The sequence below is a fragment of the Macaca mulatta genome, chromosome 4, assembly GCF_049350105.2.
Source record: "Macaca mulatta isolate MMU2019108-1 chromosome 4, T2T-MMU8v2.0, whole genome shotgun sequence".
Lineage (NCBI taxonomy): Eukaryota > Metazoa > Chordata > Mammalia > Primates > Cercopithecidae > Macaca > Macaca mulatta.
In genome coordinates this window covers 27,020,615-27,038,826 of record NC_133409.1, presented here as the reverse complement: position 1 = coordinate 27,038,826, position 18,212 = coordinate 27,020,615, and positions in this window count along the sequence as shown.

The window sequence follows — 18,212 nt, the reverse complement described above, 5'->3', positions numbered from 1 at the left end:
TAGAGTACAGACACCACTCATGTTCATTTCATGAATAAACCAAAATGGCCATTTGGAATATTGTTTCCCCAATTAGTTTACACTCTAAATTATTGCATATACAGAAAGAAAATGTTCAGTTTTTAAATATATAAAGCAATAAAAACCAGTCCTAAGTAATATCATCAAATTATATTGACAGTGAATGCTCCATTAAACTGAGTTAAAGAGCTGTATCCAGTCATATGAAAGAGATTTTCATTTTTAATTGTTAACAAGTGCTTCTTACCATGGCAAAGCAGTCTTGTTCATGGTTAATTGGCTCAAGTCTTGCTTGAGAAATGAAGGTAGAACACATTGCTAATCCTATTGCTTATCCCTAGCCTACCATTAAAGTCTTCCTCCCTTCCTCCTTTTCCTGGGTTTTCTGGCCTCTCAACTTCTCCACTATCTTCACGGTTTGAAATCCTCCGTATTATTGAAAGAGACCTCCAAGAAATTCTTATTACCCCTTTACCCCCTTAAATTGGTGCAGAATCTCTGTGGTCTTTGAATCCCCATGAACTTTATAAATCATGCTTTCCTCTGTTTTATTTTGTAACCACTTGTGCCTGCTGCCCTGTGAGTCCTCTGGGTATGTCTTACCTCGGTACCTGCAGTGTCTAGAACACAGCGCAGCACTGTATCTGCCACAGTGAAGTGTGCAGAGTGAAGTTGTTCTAGCAGAGTTGGGAGGTATAGTGGGCAGTATGGCAGAGGTTGGGATAATTTCTAGAGCAGAAGTCAAGTTCAGCTCACATGTTTGACTGAGTAAGCCACTTGGCTATAAAGATAAAGCCACACATGCAAACAATTTGCTTCATCACAGATCTGTTTCATTTGTCCCATGTATATTCATGCAAAACCTATGCACTTCCTCTCATTTTTAAAAATTAGGACCAAATATACACTGGCTCAGGAAATATCTTTCATGTGATTTTTTTTTTTTGTGGAATGGGCACACTGACACTGATAAATCATAAAAATGGCGATTGCTAAGATACAAACCATGACACACAGCATTTTTTTTTTTTTTTTTTTTTTTTTTTTTTTTTTTTGAGACGGAGTCTCGCTCTGTCTCCCCGGTTGGAGTGCAGTGGCACAATCTCGGCTCACTGCAAGCTCCGCCTCCCGGGTTCACGCTATTCTCCTGCCTCAGCCTCCCGAGTAGCTGGGACTACAGGCGCACGCTGCCACGCCCGGCTAATTTTTTGTATTTTTAGTAGAAACGGGGTTTCACCATGTTAGCCAAATGGTCTCAAACTCCTGACCTCGTGATCTGCCCACCTCGGCCTCCCAAAGTGCTGGGATTACAGGCGTGAGCCACCACGCCCGACCCACAGCATATTTTAAATGGTGAACTAGAACAATACCACTTTTAAAATGTGTAAATTGATTTTTGTTTTAGTGATTTTTTGGACTCCTACAGTTGTGAGACAATCTGAGAATGCAATGTTTAATTAATTAATCTACTTTTTAAAACAATATACCTAAAAAAATCACAAAGAAGATGAATAGTAAATTGTATGAATTGAATCACACTTCGCTGTTATTTCAATATAACACAGACATAAAATGTCTTTTGAATAATAATGGTCTTCACAGAACAAGCAGTTGATTCCAACTGATTTCAATTTATTATCTGAATAACTAACTTTTAGTTGTTTTTAACCATGAAAGTATAAATGAAATTCTTAACTAATGGCTGCAAATTCCTCAAAAACATCATAAGTGGAATTCCCCAAAATGATGCAAGTATGTAATTCAGTATTATTTCTTAACCACTTATGAAGGCAACCAAATAAAAAAAGAAAGACATTTAAAAAGTTCTGTTTCTTATGTAAATCATAATTTAATTTCCTATGTTTATTTGACTCAAAAGTAATGAGACTAATGTACACCCATATTAAAAACAATTCTTGCCCTGTGGTCCTCGCTCAGGAGTGCTGCATTTGCTGTGCGGGTGCCACTGCCAGTGTTTCCAGAGGCTGCTGTAGTGAGCGTGAGGGGTCTATGTGATGACTTGCTCCGTTTGAGAGGAAAGAAAGGAGCAGAGTTGCTCAGAGGGCAATGGGGCAAGGAACAAAAGTAATAGAAATCATTTTTCAGTATAACACATACACTGAATTGCTTTTTATTATTTGTATAATATAGTTTACAGGATTTTTTGATTTTATTTTGCTTTTCTCCAAGATTATCAGAAAAATATCGCAGTAGCCTTCAAATGTATTTAATCAGCTCTGCAAAGGAAAACTCAGATTCGTGGGAGGAAAAGAAGTGAAAAAAATTAGTTAATCTTTCATACAGTCTCAAAACAAATCACAAAGATGGATAGGAAATTATTCAAGTGTGAATTAAGTTTAGAAAATGAAACTCCCAGGAAACCATCTTAATTTTTTTTCCTTTTCCTTTTTAAATTTTTTTTATCTTATTTCCTACTTTCACTTGTCCTAAAGATGAAAACATTATGATAATTAACTCCAGTAAGATACTCATATTATGGAGTTTTAGATGAGGTCTAGCAGAGAGAAAATTATTTGTACAGTAAAAGGGAGAGTTGCGATCGTTTTCTTTAATGTTACTGAAATATGGTTTGTTGTTGAGAGATTTATGAGAGGGAATAAGAGATCAAAGATTCCTTCTGAAAGTATGAGGTTCGGTAAACACCAAACTACTACTTTCCAAACAAATTTCTATTTTTAAAATGTCCTGAAGATTATAGAGTGAAATTTAATCTATGTTTGAATCATTGTCTTCTGTATCAGCAAAACATTACTTTACAAAGCTACAGCATTTCCTTGAGGCAATCTGAGTTGCATTACCGGGAGAGGAGAAAGGATGGAAGGGAAAGCTTAACACTTACATTTTTAAAATAACATGTAATTTCACTTTAATGAATGAAAGCAAAAAAAAAAAAAAAAAACAATTATTTGGTACATTTATTAATGTAATACCTTTAGTAAAGAAATACAAATAATATTAATGATATTTCACACTACTTTGTTTTATAAAGCATAAATGTATTAGGTGAAAACATTTAAAATATGCTTTCTTGCTCTACTGAAAATTGAAGATAATATGCTAACTATTAAGAATGATGTAAAGGAATTAATTTTAATGGGTTCCTCAAATACTGTTTTGAACCATTGATAGTGGCATCTTGAATTGAGATAACAAACTTTAATTTTGGGCATATTTGAGATACATTGATGGCTACTTTTTTTCATTTTTCATCCTTATCAGCCATGTGAACTGTAACGTCTATGCATTTAACAACTGCAGAAATGTGATACTGGAATAGCAACATGTATGGTTATGCTTTTATATTGCCTCCAAAGTCAATAATTCACTATTCGATTTTTCAAAGTCATCATCTTCACTATTCAATTTTTCCTAAACTTTACTGAAACTATACAAGGCACCATAGTTTAAAACACTCAAACTACTCAATGAATCAATACTTTAGTTAAATTGAGACTAGTGTTGAATATCTTCATATAGCCTGCTCTACCTTACAACAGTTCTCATTGTATATGGTAAGCCACATATATTGCACATCTCTATTCCCATATACACCTGGAGCAGAATTTTTTCGTTCTGAGCAACGACTTTTCTTCTCTTGAGCTTCCTTTATTGACGGGAAGGCTGGACAGTTCTTTCAGAATAGCTGCTTTTATAAGATGTTGTTGCCATTTCAGAAATATCATGCTCAAAGCAAATATAAACATTTTATTCATTTGTAATCTTCATATGTTAATGCCTCATTTCTCAAAATGTTACCAGGTTTACTATATAATGTGATTTACTCTGTAGGTGCAAATCTTAGAATTATTAATTGTTAATTTTCAAGGACCCCAGTGAGAGTCAAGCTGGGATTAGACTATGGAATTAGAATTACGGCATTCCTTGGCTCCAGGTGTAACCTTCAGATCACATTTTCTCACAAATAAGGTAATGGAAACAAAAGAGAGAAGTTTTAGAAAAGCTCAGACTGAAACCAACAAAAACAAGTAAATACCAATTACATCAGTGGGTAATGTAGTCCATGTGTCATATAACACATGCCTTTTTCAGAAGACACTTTCCATAGGATGAGTTACAGATTTCATTTAAAGTTCCAGACTTTGCCTAAAATCCCGTTCTGAGTATAATGATTTCAACTTAATACATATATATTAGAAATAAAAAGAGCTCAAGGTCTCATGTTAGAGTAAGTAGATCTGAATTATATACAGTATTATATTCTGCCAATTCAATGTTTATGTGCAATGAAAAAGGTAGCAGCTCACAACAGGGAGCAAATAAGCAAATCCCAGCAAGAGGGAGGTTTTCTCTATCCACCTGAGGGCTTAACCAATAGTACTGACATCTCAGTATAAGGAATAGTAACTGCCATTTACTGAAACACCTTATATGTTACATGCATTTGATTTTCTGGAATCCTCACACAAGCACAGTGAGGTAGTTACTGTTACGCCCACTTTATAACTGAGTAATTTGAGAACCAAAGGGGTTAAATTATTTGCTCAAGACCAAATACTTCTTAAGTGGAACATAAGGCTTTGAATCCAGATATGTTTAAACCAGAGGATGTTTTTGCCACCACATGGTGTATGAACTCAAATTTTAGAGCCAGACTGGCTTTATCATGTAATTATTGAGCTAGTTAATCTCGCTGAGCTGAGTTTTTCTCTTGAAAAATGGAGGTATTGATTATGCTTACTTCACTGATTTTTCTTTTCCTTTTTTTTTTTTTTTTTTTTTTAGACGGAGTTTCGCTCTGTTGCCAGGCTAGAGTGCAGTAGTGCAGTCTCAGCTAACTGCAACCTCTACGTCCCAGGTTCAAGCAATTCTCCTGCCTCAGCCTCCTGAGTGGCTGGGACCACAGCACGTTACCACCACGCCCAACTAATTTTTTTATTTTCAGTAGAGATAGAATTTCACCATGTTGGCCAGGATAGTCTCAATCTCTTGACCTCGTGATCTGCCCACTGTGGCCTCCCAAATTGCTGAGATTACAGGCATGAGCCAATGCACCTGGCCCTTCACTGATTATTTTATATTTTTTTATTTTTTATTTTTATTTTTTGAGATGGAGTTTCACTCTTGTTGCCGAGGCTGGAGTGCAATGGCGCGATCTCAGCTCACCGCAACCTCCGCTTCCCAGGTTCAAGTGATTCCCCTGCCTCAGCCTCTCAAGTCACTGGGACTACAGGCTCCCACCACCATGTCCGGAGTTTCATCATGTTGGCCAGACTGATCTGGAACTCCTGACCTCAGGTGATCTGCCCACCTCAGCCTCCCAAAGTGCTGGGATTACAGGCGTGAGCCACCATGCCTGGCCATTCACTGATTATTAACCCATTTCACATTTGGTATCAAATGAAGAGCTTTTAAACAACAGTGATGCTTGGAGCTTACCCCCTTATTTGCTATTATTAAAAAGCTCCTCAGATAATTCTAAGGTTTAAAAAAGGGTTGGGAACACCTGACATGCCTCACTGGATTGTTGAGACTATTAAATAAGATTTATGTCTGCAACACATATAATGGTGTCTAGCACATAGTAGTTACTCAGTAGGAGTTTGTTATTGGTTTTTATGGTGTATTTGTTGAGTTCCTTGGGTTGCAGACCTGACATCTGAGATTGCTGACATTTCCAATTACTTATTTTCTCTCTCTTCTTTACTCCCCAACCCCTCCCAGCTTCCTTTTCCTTCTGCACATTTTTTTTTTTAATTTTTTAAACAGAGTCTCACTCTGTCACCCAGACTGGAGTACAGTGGTATTATCTTAGCTCACTGCAACCTCCACCTCCTGGGTTCAAGTGATCCTCCTGCCTCAGTCTCCGGAGTAACCGAGACTACAGGCACAACCCACCACCCCTGGCTAATTTTTGTACTTTTTGTAGAGATAGGGTTTCACCATGTTGCCCAGGCTTGTCTCGAGCTCCTGGGTTCAAGCAATCCCGCCCACCTTGCCTCAGCCTCTCAAAGTGCTGGGATTAAAGGCCTGAGCCATTGCATCTCATCACACTTTTTGTTATCATGATAGAAAACATGAACGTCCTCTCCCAAATTATAATAGACCCATCTGGTTTTGGTCTTCCGGGTATCCCTTCTTTTGGGTGCATGTTCAACCTTCTCCCATTAGTACTGGTTTTGCTGGGATGGCAGTCATAGGATTATCCCTCCCTCCTCAACCCTAATCCCACCCCACAGAAGTTGATAAGTGATTTACACTAGGTCAGTCACAATTTCCGTGTGGAAATTTGTATCTCAAGGGAAGACAAATGAAAAAGGAAAGTGATTGGATCTGAGCATTTCAATTGCAGCACTATAAGGAGATGGTCCCTGAGATCTTGGTACTAGATCCAAAGAGTCATATTCTTCTCTTTCCCTAAGTTTGTTCATATATTCTTATGGTTCTATTATGTTCTCAGTATCCTAATTTTATATATATATTATTATTTTGCTTAATGGAACCATTCTGTTGTTTACAAAGAACTCTTGATGATATATGAATTTTGTATTTTATGGTCCAGGAACCAAAAGAAGATTCTTTATTTATTCTTCATCCTCACCCAAAACTTCATCCCCATCAGCATAAGAACTCAGTCTATTTCAGAACAAGAGAAAATGACTGGACCTCTGAAATTCAGGAGGTCCTCCTGTTCAGGAGGATCCCTTGAACAGGAGAAAATGACTGGACTAAGGAGTGGAGTTACATTGTAGTCATGGGGAGGTGGCAGGAATTTACAGAGCAGGAGTGTGCTGACATGTAAAGAAAGTTATTATCTCTACTAAGGCTCCTAGCACCTGCCCTAGCCCACCCACAACCCCTCCTTTTTCACCATCTCCCAACCTCTGCCACAGGCACAGTTTCCCACTGTTCCCAGCAAAAACTATTTGGTGTGTACTGCATGCTCTTGTTTTTTACTTATGATTGGAATATCCATATCCTTTCCATCTATCAAGTTCACTTCAACTTTGTGCCCTACATTCCATAAAGTTCATCTTAACTCTCCAGGTAATATCCGTGTCTCATTTCTTTGTACCATCCTGTTAGCATTTTATCCGACATAGAAGACAGGAGGCAAAAAGAAAAAAAAAGAAAAAAGAAAAAAAAGGGGGGTGGTGATTTATGAGTCAGAGGTCGATGCAAAGTTAAAAAAGGAAGGCATACATGACAAACAGAAATAAAAATCTGGGACTTCTGAAACCCCGTTTTACTGTTGTCTTTGCTAAAGGCTCTGAGCTTTTAAATTAATTTGTGTGCCTTGTAAGGCTCTTTTGGTCCCTGTCATTAATTTCTTGGCTGTGGATGAATAAAGAATGGTATTTCAATTCTATATTCTTATTTCTGGTAGAAAAGCAAAGATAGTATGTCAAATGTCAGCAGCTAGCATGCTATTTGCAAGGCACCTGCTGAAGAATTTGCTGCCTTTATGTAGACCCTGACTATTCTCCAGCTCATATCAGGGCCATTGAGGGTGTATCAGACAGAGTTTGTTCATCTCTCAAAGGAAGATCAGTTTTCTGTCTTTCCCGTTATGAAAGAGAGATGAAAGGGCAGAGTATTACAGTGCACTCTTCTTCACCCACTTTCAGGGAGGAGAAGAATATATGTGATTGGTGAGAAATCATTCTCTAGTTTTTAATTTCTGTTCAACCCTATGCAACATCTCCCTTCATTTTCTATTATTTCCCTTATCTCTGGCTGAATGAAGTAATTCTAAACTTCTTTTGGCATAGATGTAAATTCTGAGGCCCCAAGCAAAGCATGAGAAGGAGTCACCACTTCTCTTAGAAACATCCTTCTGAGGACCATCAGGACAAATTGAGCATGCAATTGTGAACTCAGATGCTGGAGAAGTTTCTCCAACTGAGGTTGGCTTAAGTTTGCTCTTGGTTGTGCTGCAGTGAGCTTTGGGGACGAGGTGTTTGATGATGAAATTCAGTGAATTAGCTTCCTCTGGACCTTGAGAATAACTGATCCCACTCCCCATCTTCTGTCCTTGCTTCTCTTGATTGATACCAGTTGAAGATTTGAACTTTGATCTTGTTTGCCTGTCTCCTTTGTGATGCATAATGACTTACATATGTTTAAGTAGAATATTTATGATAAAACCACCTGGTTTCTCTAAAGAATACTAGGAGGAATGACTCATTTTTCCCCCTGATTAGAGTGCAGAGCATTGCCTTTTTGGTTTTAGTTTTGTCTAGCAGTACTTCTGCTATTGTGATAAATGTTATGGAGCACTGTGTACCAAAATAGATGTTGTATCCATCTCAAATCACCAACACTAACAACAGAAAGGCAAAGTAATTAAAAATAAAACCTCTCAAAAGAACACATCCTCCAAGGAAAGGAAAATGAGGTGTAGCATATTCATTCCGTAAGCAGATGCATCTAAAGCCTCTCTCTCGGGATAGTGGGAAACAGAGCAAACATCTGAGAGATTTCAGCTGTGAAATAAAATTACAATCATTGATTACAAAGACTTTTCTTGCCCCTTGCTTGTAAACAGTTGAATAAGTCCATGGAAAAGTATATAAATAGGAGGAATCACGAAATCTCAAACTAAATATCCCTAGTCAGGATAAAAGAGTAAATTTCGGGCAGAAATTCAGGAAACTACTGGAAAAAAAATCTAGGTTTCCAAATCTGAACTTTAGAATACAACTCATAAATCAGCCCCAATTACCTCACTGGCGTCGTGGCCTGCAACCCTCCCACACTGGCCCCCTCTTGCTGCTTGAATATATTAGGTCTTCTCACTTGCTGGTGCTACTGCCTAGTACACTCTGTGTAAGTATGGCTTTCTCCCTCACTTCCTTCAGCTGTCAGCCAGCATATCACTTCCTAGCTTTAACCCTGAAGGGGTTTTCCTCATAACACTTAGTATTTCCTGACTAATTACACATGCGTGTATGCTTGGTTGTTGCTTATCTTCCCTTTCTAGAATGTTAGCTCCTTGAGGGAAAGGACTTTGTTTTGTTCAGTGTCAACATTCTGGAACTTGAGATGGTGCTTGGTTCATGGAAAATGCACACTGATATTTGTTGAATGAATAAGTGAAAAGTATAAAAGAATGGGAAATACAGAGTGTGTGGTGATGTGATGTCCCACCCAGATCCCTCTGTAAGGAAGGAAGACTTGCTGCCCCACAGCCTTCAGCTATCAGCCCTTTCAGATCACCTCAGCTGCAGAGGTGAGCTGCCAAGGTTATATCATTTTGTGGGTGGGCCACACACAATGACTGATTGAGGCAAAGGTATAAAGAAAAGGCCATGTGGTTTTAACACAGGAAAACTATGAAGTTGAGACATATTAACTCCGACATGGCCAAGGCTGCTGGTCTGAACCAAAGGTGGGTTCCTCCCTTGATCAACCCCACATTTCACTTCTCCTTCCACAGGTATTATTGAACCAAGTGACACTCCCTAGTAAACGTCTCAAAACCAAATTTCACTTTCTAGAAAACCCAAAATGCAACAAGATGAAAAAACAGGAAGTATCTCTTCTTTATAATTTACCATCCTATTTCATAACACTATGTCTTCATCCAAAAATAAATTCCTTCATTTGGCAGATATCTGTGGAGAAACTGTTAGGTTTCCGGCACTGTTCTGGGCACTGATGTGATGGAAATTAAAACACCAACAAGTTTCATGAGCTCTGTGAACTTTATATCCCAGTAGGGTAAAAACAATAAGGAAGCAAATAAAAGAAAATTTGTGGGAGTGATAAGAGATGTGAGCAAAATAGATAGTGAGCTGAGAAGGGTGGGAGCGATCAACTGTTTTTAACTAGGTGGCATGCAAAGGGGCTTCTAAGGCAAAGATTTTGAAGTCGAGGTTAAACTAGGGGAGCCAGGCATGCCTGTCTTGATTTGTCACCTGCCAACTACACACAGGCACTGGAGGGGATACTAGGGTTCCAAAAATCAGTACAAAATAGTCTGTGACTCTAAGAAGGCTATTTTCTAATCATAATTATAAATAATTGGAACATTTTAACATAAGGGAATCTGGGTATTTTATTGCTCCCTTGGTTTGAGTAGTTAAAAAATATTAACTGACAACACCTTTATTGAACAGTTAATACCTGTCAAGCCTTCTTCTAAATAATTTTCACATTCTAACAAAAACAGAAAATAAGGCAGGTATTATTATTACTATATTAATATTTAACAGTTAATAAAACCAATGCATAGAGTAGGTAATTTCCCAAAAATCATAGTTAGCAATCAGGAGAAGCAGAAACTAAATCCCAATAGTCTGATGTCAGATGTAGCAGTCTTAATCCTTTGTATTATGTTGAAACGTCTCCTTGACATGCTATTAGATGTTCATTCGCCTTTTGAGTTTAGAAGGGTTATGTATTTTTTAAAAATAGGTGATCTCTTCATTTTGCAACAATAATTATTTCTGTATTCCAATAGTTCAACTATTTTGCAAAATAGAAAGTAATATATTCCTCATTAAAATAACTTATAATGTGATGGTGTCATTGTATCTTTTACACATTGTTTCTATTAGTAATCTCGGAAAACTTGGAAGCACCATTATCAGTTATTCCTGAAGATACATTGGAGATTTTCCTAGATTTTCTTCCAACACAAAAGCTTGGGAAAGAAGCAAAAAGTTAGCCAGTACTTTCTGAGATAAAACCAAAGCATAAAAAAAGGTAAAATGAAATATTTTAAAATTTAAAGTAGATCAGGAGACACAACAAATAATGAAGTATTATATGTATAAATGTTCACTTACTCAGCAGAGAATTTAAATGTTTTCATGGCCCCGGTTCATGATTCTCCAATGTCAGAATAACTGGGATAATTTTCTGTTCGATGAGATGCTGTATCATTTTCAACTTAACGAGTGCTTTTTAGAATTTTATCCTCACTCATCACTGATGGAGTCATGTGACAATTTGACACTAAAGTTTCAGTCTCATTAGGAGACTTTTGTGCTCACTTCAGTATGTTTCCCTGAAATCTATTGCCAAAGGAAAGATGCTTCAAGCTATGACTGCCTGTGTCTGATTTTTTTAAAAGCAGGAGTAATAAAAATAGTAAATTGAGTGCTTATTATACATCAAAAGAATTTCTGTTTATTATAGCATTTATAAAGCACATATTATTTTAGAGATGCTGAGACTGAAACCTAGAGAAGTGAAAAACATTAAATTGGGTCACACAGTTTTTAAGTTATAGAGGATTCAAGCCCAAGTTGATTTAAATTCCATATCTCATACTCATAACCACTATTCTAAGTTGAGGAAATGCTAAGTTCATATGCAAGTACAGGTTAAAAGTTATTATATTATTCAACCATAATTTCTACTTCTTGGCTTAATGAGCAGATCTTCTGTCAGGAATAAATCTAGAAGGATCTGCCCAAGCTATGAAAATTCATCTTGATAGCTCTGCAACTTCTCTTTATATCATTACTCAACTAGGAATTTAACCGCCTAGGATTTGTGTTTTCTCCCTTCATGTGGGACTTTTAGAAAGTGCTTGTTACTGAGTTATACGTTTCATAATTTAACTAGCAATTGATATGCTTGCTAATGTGCTTCTATTTTAATGTATGTACTTTTGTGCCCGTCTCTTACTTATGAATGAATGTATTCTTGGCCTATGGTTTTGTAAGAAAAATATATCCTAACTATGTTTTTTAAAAAACAGTTTTATTGAGATGAAACTCACATAGTATATAATTCACCCATTTAAAGTACAACTCACTGGCTTTTAATGTATTGACAGTTAAGTGTCCATCATCACAATCAATTTTAGAACGTTTTTATTGCCCCACAAAACCTTGCACTCCTTAGCTGTCATTTTCTAACCTCCCCATCCTTTCAGTCCTAGAAAACCGCAAATCTATTTTCTGTCTTCATAGATTTTCCTATTCTGGACTTTTCATACAAATGAAATCATGTAATATGTGAGGTTTTCTTTGTGACTAGCTTTTTTCATTTAACATAATGTTTTCCAGATTCATCCATGTTGTAGCATACATGACATTTCTTTTTATGCTGAATAATATTCCCTTGAATGCATATATCGATTTAGTTGACAGATTTTTTTCTGTCTATTTAGTTGATCTATTTATTAATTTATTTATCCATTTATTAGTTTATAGATTTTTTCCTGCTTTTTGGCTTTTACAAATAATGGTGCTATGAATGTTTTTGTATGTACATTCATAGCACCATTATTTGTAAGAATTTTTGTGTGTACATTTGGCTTCATTTCTCTTGGTTCTACACCACAGAGTGGAATTGCTGGGTCACATGGTAACTCTATGCTTAACTGAGGAACTGCCAAACTATTTTGCTAAGTGACTGCATCATTTTACATTTTCATCAGTAGGGCATGATGGTTTTGATTTCTCCACAGCCTTGTCAACACTTGTTATTATCTCTTTTATTTTAGCCATCTTAAAGGGTATGAAGTGGTACATCATTGTGGTTTTGATTTGCATTTCTTTTTTAACATAAATTTCGAAGCATAGCAAAAGGTACTTATCAAAAGCAGTTCAAAATATCTACAAAGGTTATATAACTACTAACCATTAGAAACTGAAGGAAAAAAAATCACACAATGGAAAATGCATCTATGTTTTCAATACCCACCTTTTAAAGACCAGGATGAAAAATGTTATAGAATAGAAAATTTATACTTGAAATACACTCAAGCCAAAAGAAAAAATCCCACATGATAAACCGTGCATAGTAATGATGATGATTCCCTGAATGGTATTCTAATCGTTCGTTAGTTTGTATAAGACATTTCACTAGGGAGAATATTAAGGACACTGTCAAATAAATTTTGATGAATAGTTCCAAGCAAACTTTGGGAAATCCATTTCTGAAGAACCTGGTCAATGTTTTGAACATCGATATTTCTCTGGTAAACCAGCAATATTACTTGATTGTTCATTCATTCCTATCTCTTCCTACTGTGTTTAAGACCATGTATATATAATCTATTTGTGCTAAATGTAAGGTGGATAAATTGCAAAGGTGAGCGCTGGGTAGAACAGATGATTCCTTTGCCAGGGAACATTTGAAGTGAAAGACAAAAAATAGTTATAAAGGAATGGGCTTTGAATGATGGGAAAGTGTTCACCAAACAGCACTGGACCCAACTAGAGTCTTCATTTCTTTTCTAAAACCCTAGGGGCTTATAGTGTCCATATATCCATATTTGTTCAGGCAGTCCTGGTTCATATCTGTTTTCCTGGTGTCATTATTAATACCTTTCTCTTTCATTCTCACAAGTCATCTGCAAATATATTTAATTATATTTTCATCCTATTTATAAAAGACCTCCCAGTATAATGATTAAAATGTAAAGAAGATACAGCCCCTGAGAAGGGAAGAAGTCTGCAGTTAGACAACTCTTCAAGCTAGGGCTCTGCTTTAGATGAGAAAACTAAGGAGAAAACACCTAAACTGATGCCTCATACTGAATGACATCAAATAGATTTCCCTTGCATGGGCTTCCCTAATGTGCCTCTGACTGTCTTTGAAAACGCAGGTGTATCCACTGGGAAGGGTAGCATGGGAATGGCATGCTGGAGCACAACAATCTTAACTCGGCCTCTGAATTCTGTGGACTGAAACTTAACTTATTTTTGAAGCTCTACTTGATAGAATTGAAGAGTTGTTAATATCTGCCTATGTCTATCAAGATATGCTCAAAACTATGAATAGACCTGGATATACAAAGAGTTCCATGAATTGGGCTCTAAAGGATTGAAGTGGCTGAAGCAGAAGCTGACGTTGTTCTGCCCCATCAGACCACTTAAGAAAGACGATTAATTAGGAGGGGGTGTTTGTGAGCAGGACTTGGATTTTCTTTTTCCAAATCAGTAGGAATTAAAACTAATCCAAAATCCACAGGCTTGCTTTTTGATCATTGCTAGTGGTAGGGTTTTGGTTGTAATTTTTAATAACTTTCAAGCTTAACTTAAAAAGTGGCAATTGAGAGACATGAATCAAGTAGAGAATTCATTTTTTAGATCTTTGCTGTCTGCCACTTAACTAATTGACTAGATCCTATTAGATATCACACCTTTAGTTACCTAATACATAAGTAGTAAATAATTATTGTACATATTTTAACTTCACTTTGAATTACCTGCATGAATTGCATTTGCTATTATAAGTTGAGGCATAACACTGGATGATAGAGAACGTGTCTGGTGAGAAAATTATACCATAAAGAGGCCGAGCACAGTGGCTCATGCCTTGTAATCCAGCACTTTGGGAGGCCGAGACAGGTGGATCACAAGGTCAGGATATCGAGACCTTCCTGGCTAAAACGGTGAAACCCCATTTCTACTAAAAATACAAAAAATTTGCCGGTCATGGTGGCAGGCGCCTGTAGTCCCAGCTACTTGGGAGGCTGAGGCAGGAGAATGGCGTGAACCCGGGAGGTGGAGCTTGCAGTGAGCTGAGATTGCACCACTGCACTCCAGCCTGGGCGACAGAGCGAGACTATGTCTCAAAGAAAAAAAAAAAAAAAAGAAAGTTATACCATAAGGAAAAAACAGGTACATTTAGAATCCCATCTCATGCTCAGATAATTTTCACACGTGTAAAGTTAAACAGACTCCCTAATGGATTCTTCTTTTCGGAGTAATAAGAGTGAGATGGGGAAAATGTATGACTTTTCTTTCTAAGTCAATGTGATTGTAAAACCATGAGCAATTGTGACCTTCATGAAACGGACAGTTTGTGTTGGTACTCTTTCTAGAATGACACAGGCACACTCTTCTATAAGAGTTTTACTGAAGGGCCAGGATTTTTCAAACATTTACTAAGTTTTCATTTGCTATTTAAAAAAAGACTTTGAGCTTTTGTGGTGGGAGAACTCTTTTGCCTATGTATGAGGAGGCTGTTATCTGAATTTGTAAATGACGTCTATGGAAAATGGGAGGATTAAACAGAGCCTTGCTGTTTCTCTTCGTCTGTGGTGCGTTTTATATTTTAAAACTTCTTGGTCGGACATGGTGGCTCACATCAGTAATCCTAGCACTTTGGGAGGCCGAGGCAAGCAAGTCAATTGAGGTCAGAGGTTGGAGACCTGGTCAACATGACAAAACTCTGTCTCTACTAAAAACACAAAAATTAGCTGGGCAAGGCTGTGTATTCCTGTAATCCCAGCTACTCGGGGAGCTGAGGCAGGAGAATGACTTGAACCCGGGAGGCAGAGGTTGCAGTGAGCCAAGATCATGACACTGCACTCCAGCCTGGGCAACAAGAGTGAGACACCTTGAATGAATGAATGAATGAATAAATAAATAAATAAACAAACAAATAAATAAATAAAATGAAATAAAATAAAATATCTTTACGACCTATTTGTGCTTTAAATTTCTTAATGGATAATAGATTAGGCTTCTTCTCATAGTGAATATTCTTTATTTGTTGTTAGTGTTGTCTCTAGAGATACGTGGATGCTTTGATCTTTCTTCTTTTACACACACACACACACACACATCCCCTTCCTCCCTTAAATTTAGAATTGACCAAATCCTAAAACCCTTTATTAACCTCAGAATTTACATGAAGCAGTTTCTAACTGGCCCACAGATATTGGTAATCATGTAGTAGATGTGTATTAGTTCGTCTTCACGCTGCTGATAAAGACCCAACACTGGGAAGAAAAAGAGGTTTAATTGGACTTACACTTCATGGCTGGGGAGGCCTCAGAATCATGGTGGGAAGTGAAAGGCATTTCTTACATGACAGCAGCAAGAGAAAATGAAGAAGAAGCAACAGCGGAAACCCCTGATAAACTCATCAGATCTTGTGAGACTTATTTACTATCACGACAATAGCATGGGAAAGATTGGCCCCTAGGATTCAATTAACTCCCCCTAGGTCCCTCCTACAACACATTGGAATTCTGGGAGATACAATTCAAGTTGAGATTTGGGTGGGGACACAGTCAAACCATATCAAGATGTATTTCAGTTTTGAGTATCTGAGGACTTAACATAATAAAAGAAAGAAAGCAGGAAGAAGAGGGAACATGTTCATACTGTATTATCCTCATTTTACCAGTCACCTGCAAATAAATATAATTTAAATAGGTCTAAAATTTCTGCTAACATGAGGTTTAAAAAAAAAAAGGCACAGAACATAAATGCAACAGCATAAATGGCAAATACAGCATGCAGATTAATTCCGAGATGAACAGGAAAATGAAGTCAAGAGTCATGTTTTCCAAGTCTTCTGATCAAATAATTGAAAGAGAAGGGGGTCATCAAATAAGATCCTGGAAACAGAAGATGCTGAGTGTGAACTATTTTGAAATCCTATCCAAACCCCAACATACGTGTGTGCAGAACAAGTATCTGTGTGTTCTGTTGAATGGTCATGTGGTTTTGGGATTTGCTTCAGTTGCTGTAGTCAGCATTTCTGGGCTTTGTCCTGATCCTGTGCCAAGAGGACATCTTTGTGGAGACTTGCAATTTGAGATTAAAGACAGGGACCTCACTGTGGGTCCCTGTCTTTAATCTCAAAACCACTGTCAAAGCCCTGTGTATCCTGCAGAGCAGTGCAACTCTTATGAAAGTACATTTCTCCAGTGCTTTCACTATGCTATTACATTTGGTGTCTTAGTTCCGGTGGATTCTGGCTCCTTAGATAACTCTAGTTTTACCCATGGAAAGGTGTTGGGAGTACAGTTAGCAGAGAAAGAAAGCCATATTCTGAAACCTATGCTCATATGGTCCCAACTTATGGTGAAACCTAGGTTTTCAGTACTTTTGTTTACCTCTAAGTTTGAAAGGTAGAAAATATGATAAAATTTGAGTATTGTACTTAGAAATATTTTCTAATATAATTCACTTGGCTGCTGATTAACCCCAAATTTCTTAATTTACTGTAAATTTTCTAATCTCATTTATATAAACTTGCTTGTATATTTTCTAATATTCTCATGTGCTCTATATAAACTTGTATGAGCCTAAAATCATTAATAACAAAATACTTTATCAAAATACTTTATCCCATTATAGTAATCAGCTTGACAACTTACTACCTGAAATGAGAAGGTAGGATATATTTCCACCAGTATTCCATTCCACAAAAATTCGTTAAGCCCCTTACATCAACAAGGCCCTGTACTAAAATGTCATGGATGATATAACTATGAACCTATCTGAATGTAACGTTTAAATGTAGCTTAATATTTATAGAAATAAATATTAAGTGTGTTTCTTAGGCACAAATATAAACCAAATATGGCTTAATTCTTTTTTTTTTTTTTTTTTTTTTTTTTTTTTTGAGACAGAGTTTTGCTCTGTCGCCCAGGCTGGAGCGCAGTGGCCGGATCTCGGCTCACTGCAAGCTCCGCCTCCCGGGTTTACGCCATTCTCCTGCCTCAGCCTCCCGAGTAGCTGGGACTACAGGCGCCCGCCACCTCGCCCGGCTAGTTTTTTGTGTTTTTTAGTAGAGACGGGGTTTCACTGTGTTAGCCAGGATGGTCTCGATCTCCTGACCTCGTGATCCGCCCGTCTCGGCCTCCCAAAGTGCTGGGATTACAGGCTTGAGCCACCGCGCCCGGCCGGCTTAATTCTTAATAATGAAAAAAAAGCATTTTTATTGAGTTGACCCTATTTTACTCAGCCTAATTGCCATAAATTCAAAGATTCATAGTATAGCTATATTTATTTTAGTTCAAGCTATAAATTGGTATTGACAAGATGTGTCTTAAAACATAATGGGTTCATTTTGTATATTATGTTTTTGTGATGACAAATCAGGCTTCTAAAACCATCATCAAACAGTTGCCACTCTTTTTTATTAAGAACAGAGTAGCAAAGTACTTTAGTTCCTCTTTTATTTTTTTTTTGTAAGCCCGCACGTCAGCATGTACTTCTCCCCAAACTTACATCAGCAGTTTGCCAACTTGCTTTGCTATATTGATTTCATACTTGTTTCATTAATCATATCTGTCAGACTCTTTTTCTAGTGGATAGACAACCTTGCAGACTGACTGCTAGCTCTAAATGTTAAATTTCCTAGTATCTCAGGATTCAGTTGAGAGTGGTACTCAATGAAAAATACTAAGTCAAAATTTTGGGCAAATTGATCTTTTTGGATCTCAATCTCCTCATCTCTTAGAAATCCAGAAAAGATAAAAAGAAATTATATCTACATTCCCT